This window comes from Podarcis raffonei, chromosome 13 (assembly GCF_027172205.1).
Source record: "Podarcis raffonei isolate rPodRaf1 chromosome 13, rPodRaf1.pri, whole genome shotgun sequence".
Classification (NCBI taxonomy): domain Eukaryota; kingdom Metazoa; phylum Chordata; class Lepidosauria; order Squamata; family Lacertidae; genus Podarcis; species Podarcis raffonei.
In genome coordinates, this window is record NC_070614.1 from 11305434 (window position 1) to 11324367 (window position 18934).

Sequence of the window (18934 nt, forward strand, 5' to 3'; positions counted from 1 at the left end):
TAAGGTAAAGGTAAAGGGACCCCTGACCATTAGGTCCAGTCGTGGCTGACTCTGGGGTTGTGGTGCTTATCTCACTTTATTGGCCAAGGGAGCCAGCGTACAGCTTCTGGGTCATGTGGCCAGCATGACTAAGCCGCTTCTGGTGAACCAGAGCAGCGCACGGAAACACCGTTTACCTTCCCGCCGGAGCGACACCTATTTATCTACTTGCACTTTGAGGTGCTTTTGAACTGCTAGGTGGGCAGGAGCAGGGACCAAGCAACAGGAGCTCACCCTGTCGCGGGGATTCGAACCGCTGACCTTCTGATCAGCAAGTCCTAGGCTTTGTGGTTTAACCCACAGTGCCACCCGCGTCCCTGTAACACGGCATACAGACCTACATTTAAAGCATCTTATTTCTCTCCCTTCCGCCCTCAAATATACTGGGCATTGTGATTTAACCCTCACAGAACTACAATTCCCAGGATTCCTCATGGGGGGGTCCTTTAAATGTACAGTGTGTACGCAGCATAAGAAAAAAAGCAGTACTATCTCACAGGTTGTGAGGTAAAATGGGGACAGGAATGTATGCCAACTTGAGTTCCTTGAAGGAAAAAAAGGTGGGATATAAATTCAATAAATAATACTGCGGTGGGATTTTTCAGCAATGTAAAAAATAGCAGCTTGAAACTCAGTGAGGTTACATAAAGGTAAAGGGACTCCTGACCATTAGGTCCAGTCGTGGCCGACTCTGGGGTTGCGGTGCTCATCTCGCTTTATTGGCCGAGGGAGCCAGCGTACAGCTTCCGGGTCATGTGGCCAGCATGACTAAGCCTCTTCTGGCGAACCAGAGCAGCGCACGGAAACGCCGTTTACCTTCCCACCGGAGTGGTACCTATTTATCTACTTGCACTTTGACATGCTTTCGAACTGCTAGGTTGGCAGGAGCAGGGACCAAGCAACGGGAGCTCACCCCGTCGCGGAGATTCAAACCGCCGACCTTCTGATCAGCAAGTCCTAGGCTCTGTGGTTTAACCCACAGCACCACCTGCACATACCCCTACACAAACGCGGCATTTCAAGTCCCTTTCTAACACACACCAGAGAGAGGGCAGGGATGTCTTCACACCGATGCCCACGGCCTGATTTGTTTCCCTGTGCCCAACTCCAGTGCCCCAAAAGTCTGCGGCACCTTTCTTCAAATATACACCCAGCTGAACCGCGGCTTCCGGTTTTCTAAGTGGATAGAAACCAGTTTGAGGGAAAGTCCATCAAGCTGAGGTATTTCTCAAGAAACCAAGGAAACACATGGATTGTGGCTGATGCCATGTTGCTTCAAACACCATCCGTGGGAGCGCACGGCAGTTGAGGTAAACATTAATGTGCACACAGCCTTATTTTGTGTTTTTGAACAGTCACACCCCAAATTGCTTTTGTAATTAATGTGCCTTGGGGTGGGGGGAGGTGAATCTTAATACACACACCCTTACGCGCAGGTTTCTCGTTTCATGGTTCATGAAGCCTGTTTCAATTTGTCAGTTAAAAAAAAATAGGGTCTCAACAGGGGAGAAATGGCAGATGATGATGATGGATTTTTCGGAGCTAGCCGACTTGACCGGAAGAGTCCGCGACCAGAAGGAAGAGGTGTATCAAGAGGATTGGAAGAAATTCAAAGACTATCTACCGTATTTTTTGCTCTATAAGACTCACTTTTTCCCTCCTAAAAAGTAAGGGGAAATGTGTGTGCGTCTTATGGAGCGAATGCAGGCTGCGCAGCTATCCCAGAAGCCAGAACAGCAAGAGGGATTGCTGCTTTCGCTGCGCAGCGATCCCTCTTGCTGTTCTGGCTTCTGAGATTCAGAATTTTTTTTTTTCTTGTTTTCCTCCTCCAAAAACTAGGTACGTCTTATGGTCTGGTGCATCCTATAGAGCGAAAAATACGGTAGTTAAATATGTTAAGATAATCTAAATAGAATTACTTGCGAATAACAGATAGGCCTAGGATTTAAATATGTGATGTTGTAGAATATTAAGTTTAAAGTTAAAATGAAAAGAAAGAAAGATATTAATTGGCTAAGTAAATTTTATGTGAAAATAGTTTTGGAAAACGGCTACAATGATTTATATGGAAAGTCAGCCAGGGGGGTTCGAGGAAGTCACTTAACAATGTTAACAAAAGTGGAATTATTATAGTTAAGATAAATGTTTGTTTGTTTGTATGTTAGTTTGTTTTTGATGTTCTTGTTTTGTTTGCTATAAATTTGGGAAACCAATAAAAAAATTTGGAAAAATACTAATAAAAAAAATTAGGGTCTCGGAAACGTCTTTCTGGCTAAAGCCCATAATTTTGACCGCATAGGTGCAATGGACCACAAGCTCACATGCTTTGTAGCAAATCTGGGACAACTTTGCTGTAATGCCCCTTAGGGTAAAAGTCAGCATTATCACTTTTTCCTTCTGGTTTTTTGAGAATAAAACTGGATTGGGGGCAGAAAAGAGGAGATCCCTGGTTGGAAATGGGCAACTGTTCTCTACTTCTTTGGCGATCGCTCACAGCCGAGTAAGATTGTCTTTCATGAACACGGTCTTTTTATTGCTTTTTTGTAACAACAACAAATAAAACAAATACTCTTACATTAAAAAAATTGTATGTCTTCTTATTTACCCTGCGCCTTATTGCGCCCGGACTTCCTTCCATCCCTTCAACGGTTTTCACATCTCAAATCTTTTCTTACAGTTTCTTATTTACACTCCATCTGCATCACAAGATTCACATTAATCCTGCTACAGTTTTTAAATTCTTACAATTACTCTGTATACATTCAACAAATTTACTCCAAACCTTTTCGAACTTTGCTTCTTTTTGATTCCGAATCTTATAAGTCAATTTCGCCAGTTCTATGTATTCAAACATTTTTTTTCTGCCATTCCATTAAAGTTGGGATTTTTTGGGATTTCTGAGCCACTAAGATTCTAGCAGCGGTCGTTGCCTACATGAATAGTTTGTAATCTTCCTTCCTGTAATCTTCCATGTGGTGGACGTGTGAAAAAATGAGAAAATATTGGGACATGATATATAACGAAATGAAAAAACTATTTAAATACACTTTCCCAAAGAAACCAGAAGCATTTTTGCTAGGGATAACAGGGGATGAATTAAAAAAGGAAGATTACAAACTATTCGTGTACGCAACGTCTATTCAATTTCAACATGAAGCTTTCATCAGCAGCACCCTTAACAATGGCGGACTTTGGGCTCTCAAATTTCAGCAGCACCCTGTGCGATGCTAACATTTGGCACCCCTAGCTTCTCACGCCCCAATCTACAGCATTGTTGTGGCGCCCCCTGCAGCACAGAGCCCAGCGCGGCTGAACCAGTTGCCCTACCCTAAAACTGCCTCTGCCCTTCTTTCTGAGCTGTTTCATCGGCGCCAATCCTTTGATAAACTAAGGACTCTGGTTAGACTCTTCCTAGCAGGTGAGAATGTCTAGGAGAAATCATTCTGTTGTGTCAACAGACTCCAGGCTTTGGGTAGAATGTCTATGGTCCTCTAGGTGTTGTCGGACGGCAACTCTCACTAGCCCCCAGGCAGCAGAACCATTAGAGATGATGGATGTTGGAGCCCAGCAACATCTAGATGGACACATGTTTCCTCACTCCATAGACCATTTTCTACATCGCAGAGGTTGACCAAGGCTTGACCAAGAGGTTGTCCGCAGGACAAACCAACAGACGATTCCACCACGGAGATCAGGAGTACAGCAGTACCTTGGGTTACTGACGCTTCAGGTTACAGACTCCACTAACCCAGAAATAGTGCTTCAGGTTAAGAACTTTGCTTCAGGATGAGAACAGAAATCGTGCTCCGGCGGCACGGCAGCAGCGGGAGGCCCCATTAGCTAAAGTGGTGCTTCAGGTAAAGAACAGTTTCAGGTTAAGAACAGACCTCCAGAACGAGTTAAGTTCTTAACCCGAGGTACTACTGTATATACAGTGGTACCTCAGGTTACATACGCTTCAGGTTACAGACTCCGCTAACCCAGAAATATTACCTCGGGTTAAGACCTTTGCTTCAGGATGAGAACAGAAATCGTGCTCTGGCGGTGCGGTGGCAGCGGGAGGCTCCATTAGCTAAAGTGGTGCTTCAGGTTAAGAACAGTTTCAGGTTAAGAATGGACCTCCGGAACGAATTAAGTACTTAACCCGAGGTACCACTGTAGTTCTGTTTAATGCGTGTCAAGGCTCCATACCCTGCAGTTCCCCATTGATTAATAAACACACTGACACAAGTATTTAGGATTATGGGCTGAAACAGGCCACAACTTTATTGGTTACAGATGTGAGCAGTTTGGCTTAGGCATTGCGTGAAACCCGACTATATCTTGACTCCTGCCCAACTGCAGGGAGTCAAACTAAGGGTAAACCACCAGAAGGGGGAGCCCTATAAAAAGGTCAAGGGACCCTTGACCATTAGGTCCAGTCGTGGCCAACTCTGGGGTTGCGGCGCTCATCTTGCTTTATTGGCCGAGGGAGCCGGCGTACAGCTTCCGGGTCATGTGGCCAGCATGACTAAGCTGCTTCTGGCAAACCAGAGCAGTGCACAGAAACGCCGTTTACCTTCTCACCGGAGTGGTACCTATTTATCTACTTGCACTTTGAGGTGCTTTCGAACTGCTAGGTTGGCAGAAGCAGGGACCGAGCAATGGGAGCTCACCCCATTGTGGGGATTCGAACCGCCAACCTTCTGATCGGCAAGTCCTAGGCTCTGTGCCTTAACCCACAGTGCCTTACATCAAATTGGGGCACCCCAAAGGGTCCCCTTTGGGGTTGTGGCATGGCCCTAGCCCACGTCCAGACATCAGACAGGATCCACACCCCCAGATCCCTTTAACAGGGTCCCCTTATTGAGGCGCAGGCGGAGGCTACGACCTCCCATCCCTTAAACAAAGGCTTACCCAATGTGGTTTAAATTACTTGCGGCCATGCCCCCCGCTGGCCGGGCAGGGGTAATGCGGCCGGGGTTAGCAATCCCCTGAGGCAGGTTACTACAGGGACCCAGATGCTTGGCCGCAACGCCGCTCACCGTGAAAGGTGAGCAGTCTTTTTTAAACATGTTTTTTATTGATTTTTTTATATGGTAAAAATTATACATTCCAAATAGGATACAGAAGAAACAAAAAGTTACCAATTAAACAAATATATTTGTTGTTGTTTAGTTATTTAGTCGTGTCCGACTCTTCGTGACCCCATGGACCAGAGCACGCCAGGCTCTCCTGTCTTCCACTGCCTCCCGCAGTTTGGTCAAACTCATGCTGGTAGCTTCGAGAATACTGTCCAACCATCTCGTTCTCTCTCGTCCCCTTCTCCTTGTGCCCTCCATCTTTCCCAACATCAGGGTCTTTTCCAGGGAGTCTTCTCTTCTCATGAGGTGGCCAAAGTCTTGGAGCCTCAGCTTCAGGAGCTGTCCTTCCAGTGAGCACTCAGGGCTGATTTCCTTCAGAATGGAGAGGTTTGATCTTCTTGCAGTCCATGGGACTCTCAAGAGTCTCCTCCAGCACCATAATTCAAAAGCATCAATTCTTCGGCGATCAGCCTTCTTTATGGTCCAGCTCTCACTTCCATACATCACTACTGGGAAAACCATGGCTTTAACTATACGGACCTTTGTTGGCAAGGTGTCTCTGCTTTTTAAGATGCTGTCTATATAAATCCTTAAATTCCTAAAGAATTTTATTTAAGTATTATTTAAGTATTTAAGTATTATTTAAGTATTTTTCTTAATTCGCAGTTACTTAATTTCTCCATATAACCCAACTTCCTCATTGAGAGGTCATCCTTTTATTATTATTATTATCATCACTGCTTCAACATTTCTTTCTTTATTCTATCTCGTGTATTCTTTATCTGACTTACAGATTGTGGAGTTTGGTCAAAGCATGTCCAGGTTTTCATTTGTGGACAATGTTTAATTATACATTCTTTATAAATCCCCCCCCCCTTTTTATATACCTTTGAGTTGGCTGTCTTCTAATTGTCATCTTTGCTAATGCAAGATATTCAAACAATTTCTCCTCTCATTCCTCTTTTCTTATCAACCCCTATGCAGGGCTGGAGAACCAAATCCTTGATTTATTTCTGGGTGGAAACCTGGAGGTTGCCCAGATTTTGCCAGAGAATTATTCCTGTCATCACTGACCATTGGCCCTGTTGGCTGGGACTGATGGAAGTTGGGTGTCCAGTCATTTATGGAGTACCACAAGTTCCCCATCACTGTATTGCAAAACCCAGACTCCGTAGCAGGAAAAGACACTCTGCCAGGTCTCCATCACCTTCTTGTTCTCCCCAAAATTTAATATTTTTGAGCCTTGGTACAGGAAAAGGAGGAGCAAGTGGTGAGAGTTGCTTGCAAGCACCCTCAAACATTGGCAATGAATAAATGCTGGAGCCTTTACAGGTGTTTGCGTGAAACGTTGCAAAGGCTCAGCTTACCAGGTGAGCAATGGGATACTTGTGCCAATGGTTGTGGGGGAGGGAATTCAATTCAGTTCTCATTTGATGGTGAATTGATCAAATCCACACATTCTGAAACACAAGAACCGAAACACAGCCATCTTTTGATTCACACTTAGCCAAATTTTGTGATGCAGTTCTCCCACAAAAAAATTCAAAAATTCAGGCAAATTCTGCATAATAATTAGTCTGTATGTATGTAAAGATAAATAAATATGAAGTATATTAGAATAAGGTTCGTATAGTTAAGCTATGGTTTTCCCCGTAGTGATGTATGGAAGTGAGAGCTGGACCATAAAGAAGGCTCATCGCCGAAGAATGGATGCTTTTGAATTATGGTGCTGGAGGAGACTCTTGAGAGTCCCATGGACTGCAAGAAGATCAAACCTCTCCATTCTGAAGGAAATCAGCCCTGAGTGCTCACTGGAAGGACAGATCCTGAAGCTGAGGCTCCAAGACTTTGGCCACCTCATGAGAAGAGAAGACTCCCTGGAAAAGACCCTGATGTTGAGAAAGATGGAGGGCACAAGGAGAAGGGGACGACAGAGGACGAGATGGTGGGACAGTGTTCTCGAAGCTGCCAGCATGAGTTTGACCAAGCTGCAGGAGGCAGTGGAAGACAGGAGTGCCTGGCGTGCTCTGGTCCAGGGGGTCACGAAGAGTCGGACACAACTAAATGACTAAACAACAACAACAAATATTAGAATAAATTGCAAAAAAGGGTACGGTAGTCAAAACTGTGGGAGATTGCAATCAAACACAACCAGCAGGCATAGTCAGTGCATGAAGCGGTTAAAACCATAGAGCTGTGTTTGTAGACTCAGCTAGGTCACCCCACTCTGCTCCAGAGAGAAGGGAAGGGAAGCTTTTCACTTTCCCGCTCCCTCTCTCTCTCTCTCTCTCTCTCTCTCTCTCTTTCTCTCTGTGCCATGTAACTGTCCAAGGAAGGGATGCCTAAGTAAGCACATGTTTGAAGCTATCTTTCTGTATTTTCTACCCAAGAATATTCTGCCTGTGTTTGCCTTGCTGCTGCTTGGATGAATGCATGAACCTAACCTTTGGAACATTTTGTAAGTAAATCATTTTAAACTGCCTTAACTGTGTGTGGTCTGTTCATTGCAAGAGGGATAGTGTTATGTACTGAGTTGAATAGGATCCAAACTGCAGCAGTCTGATTGGTCCTAGAACAATAGGATCCAAAATGCAGCAGTATGATTGGTTGGCAGGAACTACCCAATCATGCTCCAGATAGAAGTGAATCCACAACCTGATTGGCTTACAGTAGAATTCCAGAATTAGCCAATCATGTGCAGCCCATTGTGTAAATAATGTATATAAAGCAGATACTTTGAGGGGACATTCATTCATTCCTCCTCACCACTATGAGCTGAATAAAGAGCATGAAATCACTTTGCGACTCTGAGTATATTTCAGATAGAAAGAGGGGAGAGTTTGGCAAGCAGACTAAACAGGATATGCAGAAGGTTTAACAGCCTGGATTCCTAATGCTTCACTGTGCTGCTTGACTTCATGAGTTTAAACTCTGCTACCAGAGAGTAGCAGGAGAGTGAGTTTTTAGCCCCACTTTTAAATCCAGACAACCAGCCGATTCTTTTGTTGTTCATCCCACAGATGTGGGTCTGTTATGTACTGAGTTGAATAGGATCCAAACTGCAGCAGTCTGATTGGTCCTAGAACAATAGGATCCAAAAGGCAGCAGTCTGATTGGTCCTAGAACAATAGGATTCAGAATGCAGCAGTCTGATTGGTCCTAGAACAATGCAGCAGTATGATTGGTTGGCAGGAACTACCCAATCATGCTCCAGATAGAAGTGAATCCACAACCTGATTGGCTTACAGTAGAATTCCGGAATTAGCCAATCATGTGCAGCCCATTGTGTAAATAATGTATATAAAGCAGATACTTTGAGGGGACATTCATTCATTCCTCCTCACCACTATGAGCTGAATAAAGAGCATGAAATCACTTTGCGACTCTGAGTATATTTCAGGGTCACAGCAATTCTATTCCCCCCCACACACACACACACGTAAAAACTGCATGGAAACTGTGTTTATTAGAAGAAATTTGCATTAATTGCTGGAAAAAATACATGCAGCTATTCTAGAGAATGTTAAACCTAGCTGGTGGTAGTTCATCAGACAGCATTCTGAATAACCTTTGTTTTCACAAAAGTCATAACAGAGTGTGTTTTTCTTCAGAGGTTATTTTGTCCTGTGTTCATGCTATTTGTGTGTGTTGTGTGTGTGTGTGTCTGTGTGTACATACGTGCTTTACTGTGGGACTCGCTGCTCTGTCCTGAGGTCACATTCCCTGAGGCAGGTGAGAGAAGATTTCTCCACTCATAATTTGAGTTCAACTCAGGTCAGTCTGCAAGCAGCACAGTTGTCTTTGAGCCCTGAGTTGGAGGATACAGACTGTACATATGTGAGATCATAGCTCATAAACTCTTGATGTAAAGAACTAGAAGAACAAAACTTGTATTGGATTACATGTGCGATATTATTGCCTGAGTGAGTTCATTTAGGGACTTAGTATGAGTGAACATCTAGCCCAAATAAACCATGTCCATTTCTTACATAAACTTTTATGCTGCTTCCTAGTACAGTGGCACGTCGGGTTAAGTACTTAATTCGTTCTGGAGGTCCGTTCTTAACCTGAAACTGTTCTTAACCTGAAGCACCACTTTAGCTAATGGGGCCTCCTGCTGCTGCCACACCGCCGGAGCACGATTTCTGTTCTCATCCTGAAGCAAAGTTCTTAACCCGAGGTACTATTTCTGGGTTAGCGGAGTCTGTAACCTGAAGCGCATGCAACCCGAGGTACTACTGTAATACCCAAAACCACCTTTTTGTGTATCGCCGTGTTCCCATTTAAACCTCAGGTAGATCCTGTAGCTGCCATATGTTGATGGACTCGAAATCCCATCATCCCAGACCTCTGGCTGGAGCTGATGGGAACTGGAGCCCAACAAAACCTACAGCAGTGGTGGGGAACCTGTGGCCTTAATTGGGGCCCTAAGGCCTCTCCATTTGACCCAGGCAGGGGCAGAGGAAGAGTGGGGCAGGGGGGCAGTCAGCCCCAGATTTCACCACTGAGGGGGGTGACAAAATGCCGGGTGGCACCCACCGCGGGGCCTGAGGCGCCCGAGCCACACCTCTCTCCTGGGAGTGACGTGGTGGCTTGGGCGCCCCAAACGGTCCGCCCACTGCCTCCCCCTCCCCCAGCTGTAGGGCGGCTGAGTGGGAGGAGGCAGGCAGGCTCCTCAGAGACCCCACGGAGCGTCCTGCCATGGCTCACCCCACCCCACAGGCGGCTGGCCCTGCCCCTGGGTGCAGGGCACACACACCACCCCAGGAGCCCGATCCACTTGCTCCACCGCTGGACCCAGGAAGCCATTTGGTGCAAACCATGCTGGAGGAGACTCTTGAGAGTCCCATGGACTGCAAGAAGATCAAACGTATCCATTCTGAAGGAAATCAGCCCTGAGTGCTCACTGGAAGGACAGATCCTGAAGCTGAGGCTCCAATACTTTGGCCACCTCATGAGAAGAGAAGAATCCCTGGAAAAGACCCTGATGTTGGGAAAGATGGAGGGCACAAGGAGAAGGGGACGACAGAGGATGAGATGGTTGGACAGTGTTCTCGAAGCTACCAGCATGAGTTTGACCAAACTGCAGGAGGCAGTGGAAGACAGGAGTGCAGCAAAACCAATGTGAGAAAACAGCAGTTACGAGTTACGGGTCTCTGAAGTCACCAGGCCCACACGGGGGGGGGGGGGCATATGGGCCACTTGGCCCGGGCCTCCGATTCCAAAGGGGACCTCGGTCAGCATATTTATATACTTACAGTCATACCTCAGGTTAAATATGCTTCGGGATGAATATTTTCGGGTTGCGCTCTGCAGCAACCCAGAAGTAACGAAGTGCGTTACTTACTGGTTTCGCCGCTCACGCATGTGCAGACGCTCAAAATGATGTCATGCTCATGCGCGGAAGTGGCAAATCGTGACCCGTGCACGCGCAGATGCAGGTTGCGTTCGCTTCAGGATGCGAACGGGGCTCCGGAACGGATCCCATTCGCATCCAGAGGTACCACTGTACTTATTTATAAGACTTCAGTTATCCCCAGGGTAAAAAAAGGGGGGGCACATTATCTACCTGGCCCGGGCCTCTGCCTGGCTCTGCAAGGCCCTGGAAGCCACAGCAGTCGCTATGATTCTGTAATGTTTCCACTTCACCCCTGGAGGTGCACTCCATTGTCTCTTGAGACCAACAGATGCCAACAACTCTTATGGAATGGGAAGACGCTTTATCTTTAATCTCAGGACTGTGGTGCTTTACACTAAGTTACAAAATAAAATATCCCTCTGCCTGATCTTTCGAGAAGGTACCAACCTTCAGGTTTTTGTTTTTTCTGTTTGATGCATCTTTCCTTTCTCTCCTCCTCCTCCTGCTAATGTGTGCGTGTGTGTTTTCTCAGGTTTCTTTGTACAGTGGTACCTCGGGTTACATACACTTCAGGTTACATATGCTTCAAGTTACAGACTCCGCTAAACCAGAAATAGTGCTTCAGGTTAAGAACTTTGCTTCAGGATAAGAACAGAAATCAGGCTCTGGCGGCATGGCAGCAGCGGGAGGCCCCATTAGCTAAAGTAGTGCTTCAGGTTAAGAACGGTTTCAGGTTAAGAACGGACCTCCGGAACGAATTAAGTACTTAACCTGAGGTACCACTGTGTTGAGAAAAAGGTTGCATACAGCACATTTTCCCATCAAAGGGAACCGTAGTTTGCTAAGGGTACTGGGAATTACAGCTCTGTGAGGGTTAAACAACAGTTCCCAATATACTTGGGGAGGGGGGTTGCTTTAAATGTTTGGTGCTTACACAGGCTGGAATTTTACAATCCTATTGTTCCATTGTATGAAGCTAGCTCTTTGTGTGCGTAATTTTTTTACCTCACCCTCCAGCCAAAAGGACTTCCAGAGTATCCTACAGAAGATCAATAGAAGCAATGATGAACACAACAATCTTTTCTTCCCACCCCATTTCCCCAAAATGTGTGTGCGGCTCCAAAAACAAACAGTGGGAGTGCCCTGGTCACAGAGTAATTCGCAATGCATACATACACTAAGTGATGCGGGTGGCACTGTGGGTTAAACCTCAGAGCCTAGGACTTGCCGATCAGAAGGTTGGCGGTTAGAATCCCTGTGATGGGGTGAACTCCCGTTCCTCAGTCCCTGCTCCTGCCAACCTAGCAGTTCGAAAGCACATCAAAATGCAAGTAGATAAATAGGTACTGCTCTGGCGGGAAGGTAAACAGCGTTTCCGTGCACTGCTCTGGTTCGCCAGAAGCGGCTTAGTCATGCTGGCCACATGACCCGGAAGCTGTATGCCGGCTCCCTTGGCCAATAAAGCGAGATGAGCGCCGCAACCCCAGAGTCGGTCACGACTGGACCTAATGGTCAGGGGTCCCTTTACCTTTACCTTTACATACACTAAGTCTCTCCAATCGAACCTGCTTCCGGTCTTCTTCCCTCTCCCCTCTCCTCCATCATTCCCACAGTCCTTCCACTCGTGGCAGTTTTTGAAGTTTTACTCCTGAAATGCATCGTCATCTCATGTTTCTTCAGTTTCACTTCCTTTCCGAGTGGGCAAGGCAACAAGGTTATCCAGTTCCTCCTGTATTGGGATCTTCATCTGTTTTGATGATAGCTGCCAACTTTGTGGCATCAGGAAATTTCATTAACACACTCATGGCTTTGATGCCAAGGCTATTAATTAAAATATTTATAAGTCGGGTCCCATAAGGAATTCCTGAGGAACCTGCCCAGTAACTTCTCTCTCTCTCTCTCTCTCTCTCTCTCTCTCTCTCTCTCTCTCTCTCATATTAATCCTTCACTTTAAAGAATACTGAACTCCAAACAGAAAAAAATTAAGCAGTGCTTGCCAGCCTGCAAAATTGGCTCCTCCAAGATTGGCTCCTGGTCTGATCATCATCTGGTGATCAGAGGATTCGGTCCTGCTGGGTTCAACTTCACCTTCTGATGAGAACATCGGGGTTGCCTGCCTCTTCTTCCCACCCCACCCCGCATCCCCTAACAGCCCCAGATCGCTCCAGGTGGCCACCTGGAGTGCCCAGTACCCAGATCCCCTCAAATGAGCCCAATTCAGTTTGGGATTTGAACCAATCTGGGGCACAGCCCTCCTTGTCAGTGGGTACAGTTGTTCAAAGACTTGCCATAAGACTGTGGTCCCCTCAGGATAAGGTAAAGGTAAAGGTACCCCTGCCCATATGGGCCAGTCTTGCCAGACTCTAGGGTTGTGCACTCATCTCACTCTATAGGCCGGGAGCCAGCGCTGTCCGTAGACACTTCCAGGTCACATGGCCAGCGTGACAAGCTGCATCTGGCGAGCCAGCGCAGCACACGGAACGGCGTTTACCTTCCCGCTGGTAAGCAGTCCCTATTTATCTACTTGCTCCCGGGGGTGCTTTCGAACTGCTAGGTTGGCAGGCGCTGGGACCGAGCGACGGGAGCGCACCCCGCCGCGGGGATTCGAACCGCCGACCCTTCGATCGGCAAGTCCTAGGCACTGAGGTTTTACCCACAGCGCCACCCGCGTACCTCCCCTCAGGATAACAGCTATTAAAATGAGTGTCTTACCTAAGATGCTCTTTTTATTTCAAACCATTCTGATTGTTACAGGACAAGGCCAATTCAATGAGCGGCAAAAAATGATTTCTAGGTTTGTATGGCAGGGGAAGAAGCCTAGAATAAAATTTAAACTCTTAACTGATAAAAAGGAAAGAGGAGGCTTCTCATTACCCGATCTTAAAATATATTATGAAGCTGCATGTATAACATGGCTGAAAGAATGGTTTAGCTTGGAGAACACAGATATAGTAGATCTGGAGGGGTTCGGAAACAGCTATGGATGGCACGCATACCTTTGGTATCGCAAGATAGGAGTACATCGAGACTTTTTAAACCATATTATAAAAAGACCATTGTATGAAGTTTGGACGAGATATAAAGAGTGGTTTGAAAGGAAAACACCATGGCGGCTGTCACCCCAAGAAGCCGTCTCAGTGAATAGCTCACCATGCTTCATCAATGGCATCAGGAGCAGCCATTGAGCAATGACATGCTACTCCATGCTCTGTGCCTGTTGTTCAGCAGGTAAACACCACACAAGGGCGCCAGCGTGTGGGCAACAACCTCAGCCGTAGTGGGAACATGGGACAGGGCCTTCTTGGTGGTGGCTGCTCCCAGACTCTGGATCTTCCTCCCTAGAGAAGCCAGACCGGCTCCCTCCTTGTTGTCTTTCTGCCAGCAGCTGAAGACCTTGTTCCAACAGGCTTCTGGTAACTGACTGCTTTTAGTGAAAGGGCTGATGCCGTGCATTTTTTAAAAAATTGTCATTATTTGTATGTTTTAAACAGATTTTATATATGTATATAGTTTTAATCCTATGGCAGTGTCTGTGCTTTGCCATTATTGTTTTTTCTTTTGTTTTTAGCAATTTTAATCTGTAAACTGCCTTGAGCCCCGTCAGGGCAAAAGGTGGGGTAATCATAATCATAATCATGCAATACTCAATTCCATTTCAGCAGCAAGGACAATTTGATGGCACAGTCCTGTACCTTCATTCCCCCCCCCCGACGCCCCCCTGATGAGCAGGTTTGAGCCAGACATGCCACATAATAAATAATAATAATAATAAATTTTATTTATACCCCATCCTCCCCCGGCCAGGGCTGGGCTCAGGGCGGCTAACACCAGTAAAATTACAGTAAAAACATAATAGTGGGAGAAACCCAATTTAAAATACAGGTTAAAATGCAATTTAAAATGCAGCCTCATTTTAAAAGTAGCCCATAGATCAAAACCATAAGGGGAGGGAAACATAAGGGTCAGACTGAGTCCAAACCAAAGGCCAGGCGGAACAGCTCTGTCTTGCAGGCCCTGCGGAAAGATGTCAAGTCCCGCGGGGCCATGGTCTCTTGTGACAGAGCATTCCACCATGTCGGGGCCAGTGCTGAAAAGGCCCTGGCCCTAGTTGAGACCAATCTAACCACCTTGCGACTTGGGACCTCCAAAATGTTGTCATTTGTGGACCTTAAGGTCCTCCGCTGGGCATATCAGGAGAGGTGGTCTTGCACATGTTGAATGCTGCTTTAGCCACAGAGAGGCGCATCAGAATGTATGTCATGACATGTCATGACAAGTGACTTCTACGGAGGTAGAAAAACAAGGATGAGTCTTGTGGCACATCCAAGCCAACTGCTGTCTTCGCAGAGTGCTCTGCACTGCCGTCTGGTGGCTAAAAAGTAACATCTTTCTGCTCCACTTCTGTTTGTCTGAAGTACAACTTCTACCAGGGACGCGGGTGGCGCTGTGGTCTAAGCCACTGAGCCTCTTGGGCTTGCCAATCTGAAGGTCAGCGATTTGAATCCGTGTGAGGGGGTGAACTCTCGTTGCTCTGTCTCAGCTCCTGCTAACAGTCCAAAAGCATGCCAGTGCAAGAAGATAAATAGGTACCACTGCAGCAGGAAGGTAAATGGCATTTCCATGCATTCTGGCACTCGTCACGGTCTTCCATGCATCAGTAGTGGTTTAGTCCTGCTGGCCACATGACCCGGAAAGCTGTCTGTGGACAAACGCTGGCTCCCTTGGCCTGAAAAGTGAGATGTGCACCATACCCCATAGTTGCCTTTGACTGGACTTAACCGTCCAGGGGTCCTTTACCTTTTTACCGTACTACCAGGAGTACTTTTGGGTCAACATCCACTTTGAATTGGGCCAAGAACATAACTGACAGCCCATAAACCTGGAACGCAATTCAGGCCTAACTTCTCTAGGGTACCAGCCTCATATAACTCTACATGTTTGAGATCTAATTCATGCATGAAGCAATGAAGCCATACAGTAAGCTGTCCTGTCAGGCTTAACCTATGTCATCACTTCCCACCTTGAGAGGAAATGGATGCCCAAGCCTTTGTTACCTCTCTCTCTCTCTCTCCATGTGGACTTCGGTATATAAGGAGCTCTGAGCATGGCTTTTACCAGCCTCTTTGGTTTCAGGCCAGAATGGGGTCTAAAATGAGCGTTCCCACACACACACACCAATAGTTTAGGAACTTTTGCTTTTGGAACTAAGCAACATGTTGACTGCCTGTGCATCATTTCTGACTGCTGTATGGAAAAGCACATGAATCTGACCTTTGAAGACTTTTGTAAGTAAATCATCTTACGACCAGCCAAACATGTGACCTATCTCTATGCTAGAGAAGTGGGAGAGTTCGGGGAGAGCTTTTAGAACTCAATGGAATGGAACCTTTCATAGGTTTGATGGCCTATATTTCCACACAATTTTTGCTGCATGTTTTTCACATCCCTACAAAACACATTGCATTTTGCGCCTCCAAAATGTTTGTCACTGTTTTCTTCTAAGACAGAGTTCAGATGACTAGTAAAGTGAAAAGTATGTGAAAAGTCTATCTACCTGCCAGCCAGGTACCATTCTGTCTACTTTAGCTTGATTCTTTTGGAAACCAATAAAGATCAGTATCACCAGATAGCTGTGAAGCATAAACATAGCCCGCCATAAAGCTATTTTTAAAATCCAAATACAGCTCAGCAATTAGGTCTTGCATTTGACCAAATAACTCACGATCACTTAAAAGAAAAACAAGAGCTGCATGAAACCCAACATCTAAGATACCCAGATGTTGAGAGTTACAATTTCTCTGGAGGAATTTGTTTATTTACCTATTTAAAACCTCCCACAGCAGCTGAAAGGTCAGTCCAAACAGCACAGTCCCTGCCCTTAGGCTAACAGACTGAAAGTACACAAAAGGGAAATGGTTTGGGAGGGAGACGGAAATGAGCAAACTCAGATACACGTTCTGTTCTGCCTAGCCCTCGCACCAGGGTCCTCGGAGGACAAACCGGACCACACACAGGTCAAGGAAGAGAAGGCAAGGCCCCCTGGGACATTTTGCCGCTCGAGGCAAAATAGACAATGTCACCTCTGCCTCTTCCGCCTCTTCTGAAACTCTCCGCCCCTCCCACACCCCGCTAAATGGAGACCAGAGAGGTGGTGGGCATGCAGGAGACTGCAACAGCTATGACAGCAACCCGCCCACTCCTGAGAGTCTGGATCTGCCCCCTGAGGCGGCTGCCTCACCTGCACGGTCAGGGGAAAAACAATGCTGTCCAGGGTTGTAAAGACTGCGGAGAGAATAATTGGGTGCACTCTTCCCACCTTGGACCAAATCTACGCTTCCAGGTGCCATAAGAAAGCTGCAGAGATAGTGCAGGATAGTGCCCAACCCGGAAATGATCTCTTTATTCTTCTGCCTTCTGGAAGAAGGCACAGGGTTATAAAGACTAGGACTAGCCGCCTGAGAAACAGTTTCTATCCAAATGCGATTTTGGTTTTAAACGCAGTGTAAGGTAGTCTCTGTGGGAGTATATTGTATTTAATTATGGGGTTTCAGAGTTTTTAGGGGGTTAACCAGGCTGGGATAGCAGGCTTGCTGGTTTTTGAATGTCTGATGTAGATTTTTTCAATTTTGTTGTTCTGTATGGGACAATGACAATAAAGATTATCGTATCATATCGGCAGCCTGGCCCTGACTGAGGGTTGATACTGGATGAAGATTCCCTGGAACTGTCAAAGGAAAAAGTGGAGCCACCCCACCTATCAGACTATGGAGTGTATAACTTATATGTCATAGAGAGATAAAATGTGAGGGAAGCTTCTCCTCCTTCTCACACTGCGACACAAAGGCATGTGGATTTCTTAGCCCTTCCTCCTCGCTTTGCCCTCACTCTGAATGCTTGGAGTACTTGGGCCGCTTAAAATATAGTGAAATATACTCGGAGTCGAGAGTGGATTTCATGCTCTTTATTCAGCTCATAGTGAATGAAAGTTCCCCCAAAGTATCTGCTTTATATACATTATTTACACAATGGGCTGCACGTGATTGGCTAATTCCAGAATTCTCCTGTAGGCCAATCAGGTTGTGGATTCACTTCCATCTGGAGCTGGATTGGGTGGCTCCTGCAGACCAGTCATACTGCTGCATTGTTCTAGGACCAATCAGACTGCTGCATTTTGGATCCTATTCAACTCAGTACATAACATATAGTAATTTCTAATGTGGCTATTGAGGCAAAGTGATTTTTTTCCCCTAGGAGAGGGAGCCGATACAGCTGTTTGCCAAGGGCACAAGCGACCCAAGGTACAAGAATATTGGGGGGGGGGGACCACAAGGAAATAAACATCTCATATAACCTCCATCACTGCCACTCAGCTCCCTGAAGTCCTTCAGGATGGGGCAGGTGACATTGAGGCGGGGCTGGAACTTGTGAATGTGCAGCAATCCCTGCAGAAGACTCTGGGTTTGGCAAATGTTCCAACAGAGTTCTGCTCCCCATTTTGGGCCAAATCCCTGGAAAAGTGGTTGTGCATCCTCAAAGCAAGATTCAGGTTGCTAGGGTGGATGTTAAAGAAACACAGATGTAGTCCCAAACATGTGGAAGGCCCAAAAAGGCTGGTGTGCATCATGGTGGCATGACTGAGATGGTCTTTGGTTGGTTTTTGGAATTGTGCTTCCTATTTTGGTTCCTCTCTCTCTCTCTCTCTCTATCTCTATCTCTCTCTCCACAGCAAGACAAGCGCAGATAATATTTCACAGGTCTCTATCAACCCGCAGTTACAGGATACAGTTGCTTCTCCTTGCTAGCCAAAATGCACAGAGGCATCTACACACTCCAAAGGAGTGAATCATTAAAGAGAACAAAATAAGGTAACTCCTTTTAGGCACTGTTGTTCCCTAGGATATGAATACACGCCCAGCCATTAACCCTTTATCAAAGAAAATGGGATATAGTCAGCACTACAGAGGTTTAACTTGGGAAGAATCTCACTTGGCCACCTGTAACTGGAACAAGGTTAAGGTGCTTTCTTCACTCAACCAACAAGATGCTTAGCATCTGATATAGGAGCTGAAGAGACAAGCAGCAATGCAACCCTTCTCTCTAAGCAAAAATAGGCCTTACAAAGGAAACACGGTGTTACATTGTGGGTGAACATATCAGACGACACAGCGATTCTTCAAACAGCTCTTGTTTATTCACAGGCCAGGACAGAACTGAACTGAAGGGTTGAGCCAGCCTGCTTATATAGAGCTCCATTACAACGCAACAGTAACCATTTTCTGTAACTATCCAATCACTGAACGTCACTTTCGATCCCTTATTTGCATATGTGGACCTGAACTATCTACAGTATCCCCCTGCTGGCCCAGGGTGAGAATTTCAGTACATAACACACGGATTCTCTCCTTAAAGTTGGAGAGGGTACTTAGCACCTCGCTTGGGATGGATGGATTAACTTATTTTTGTTTCATATCAG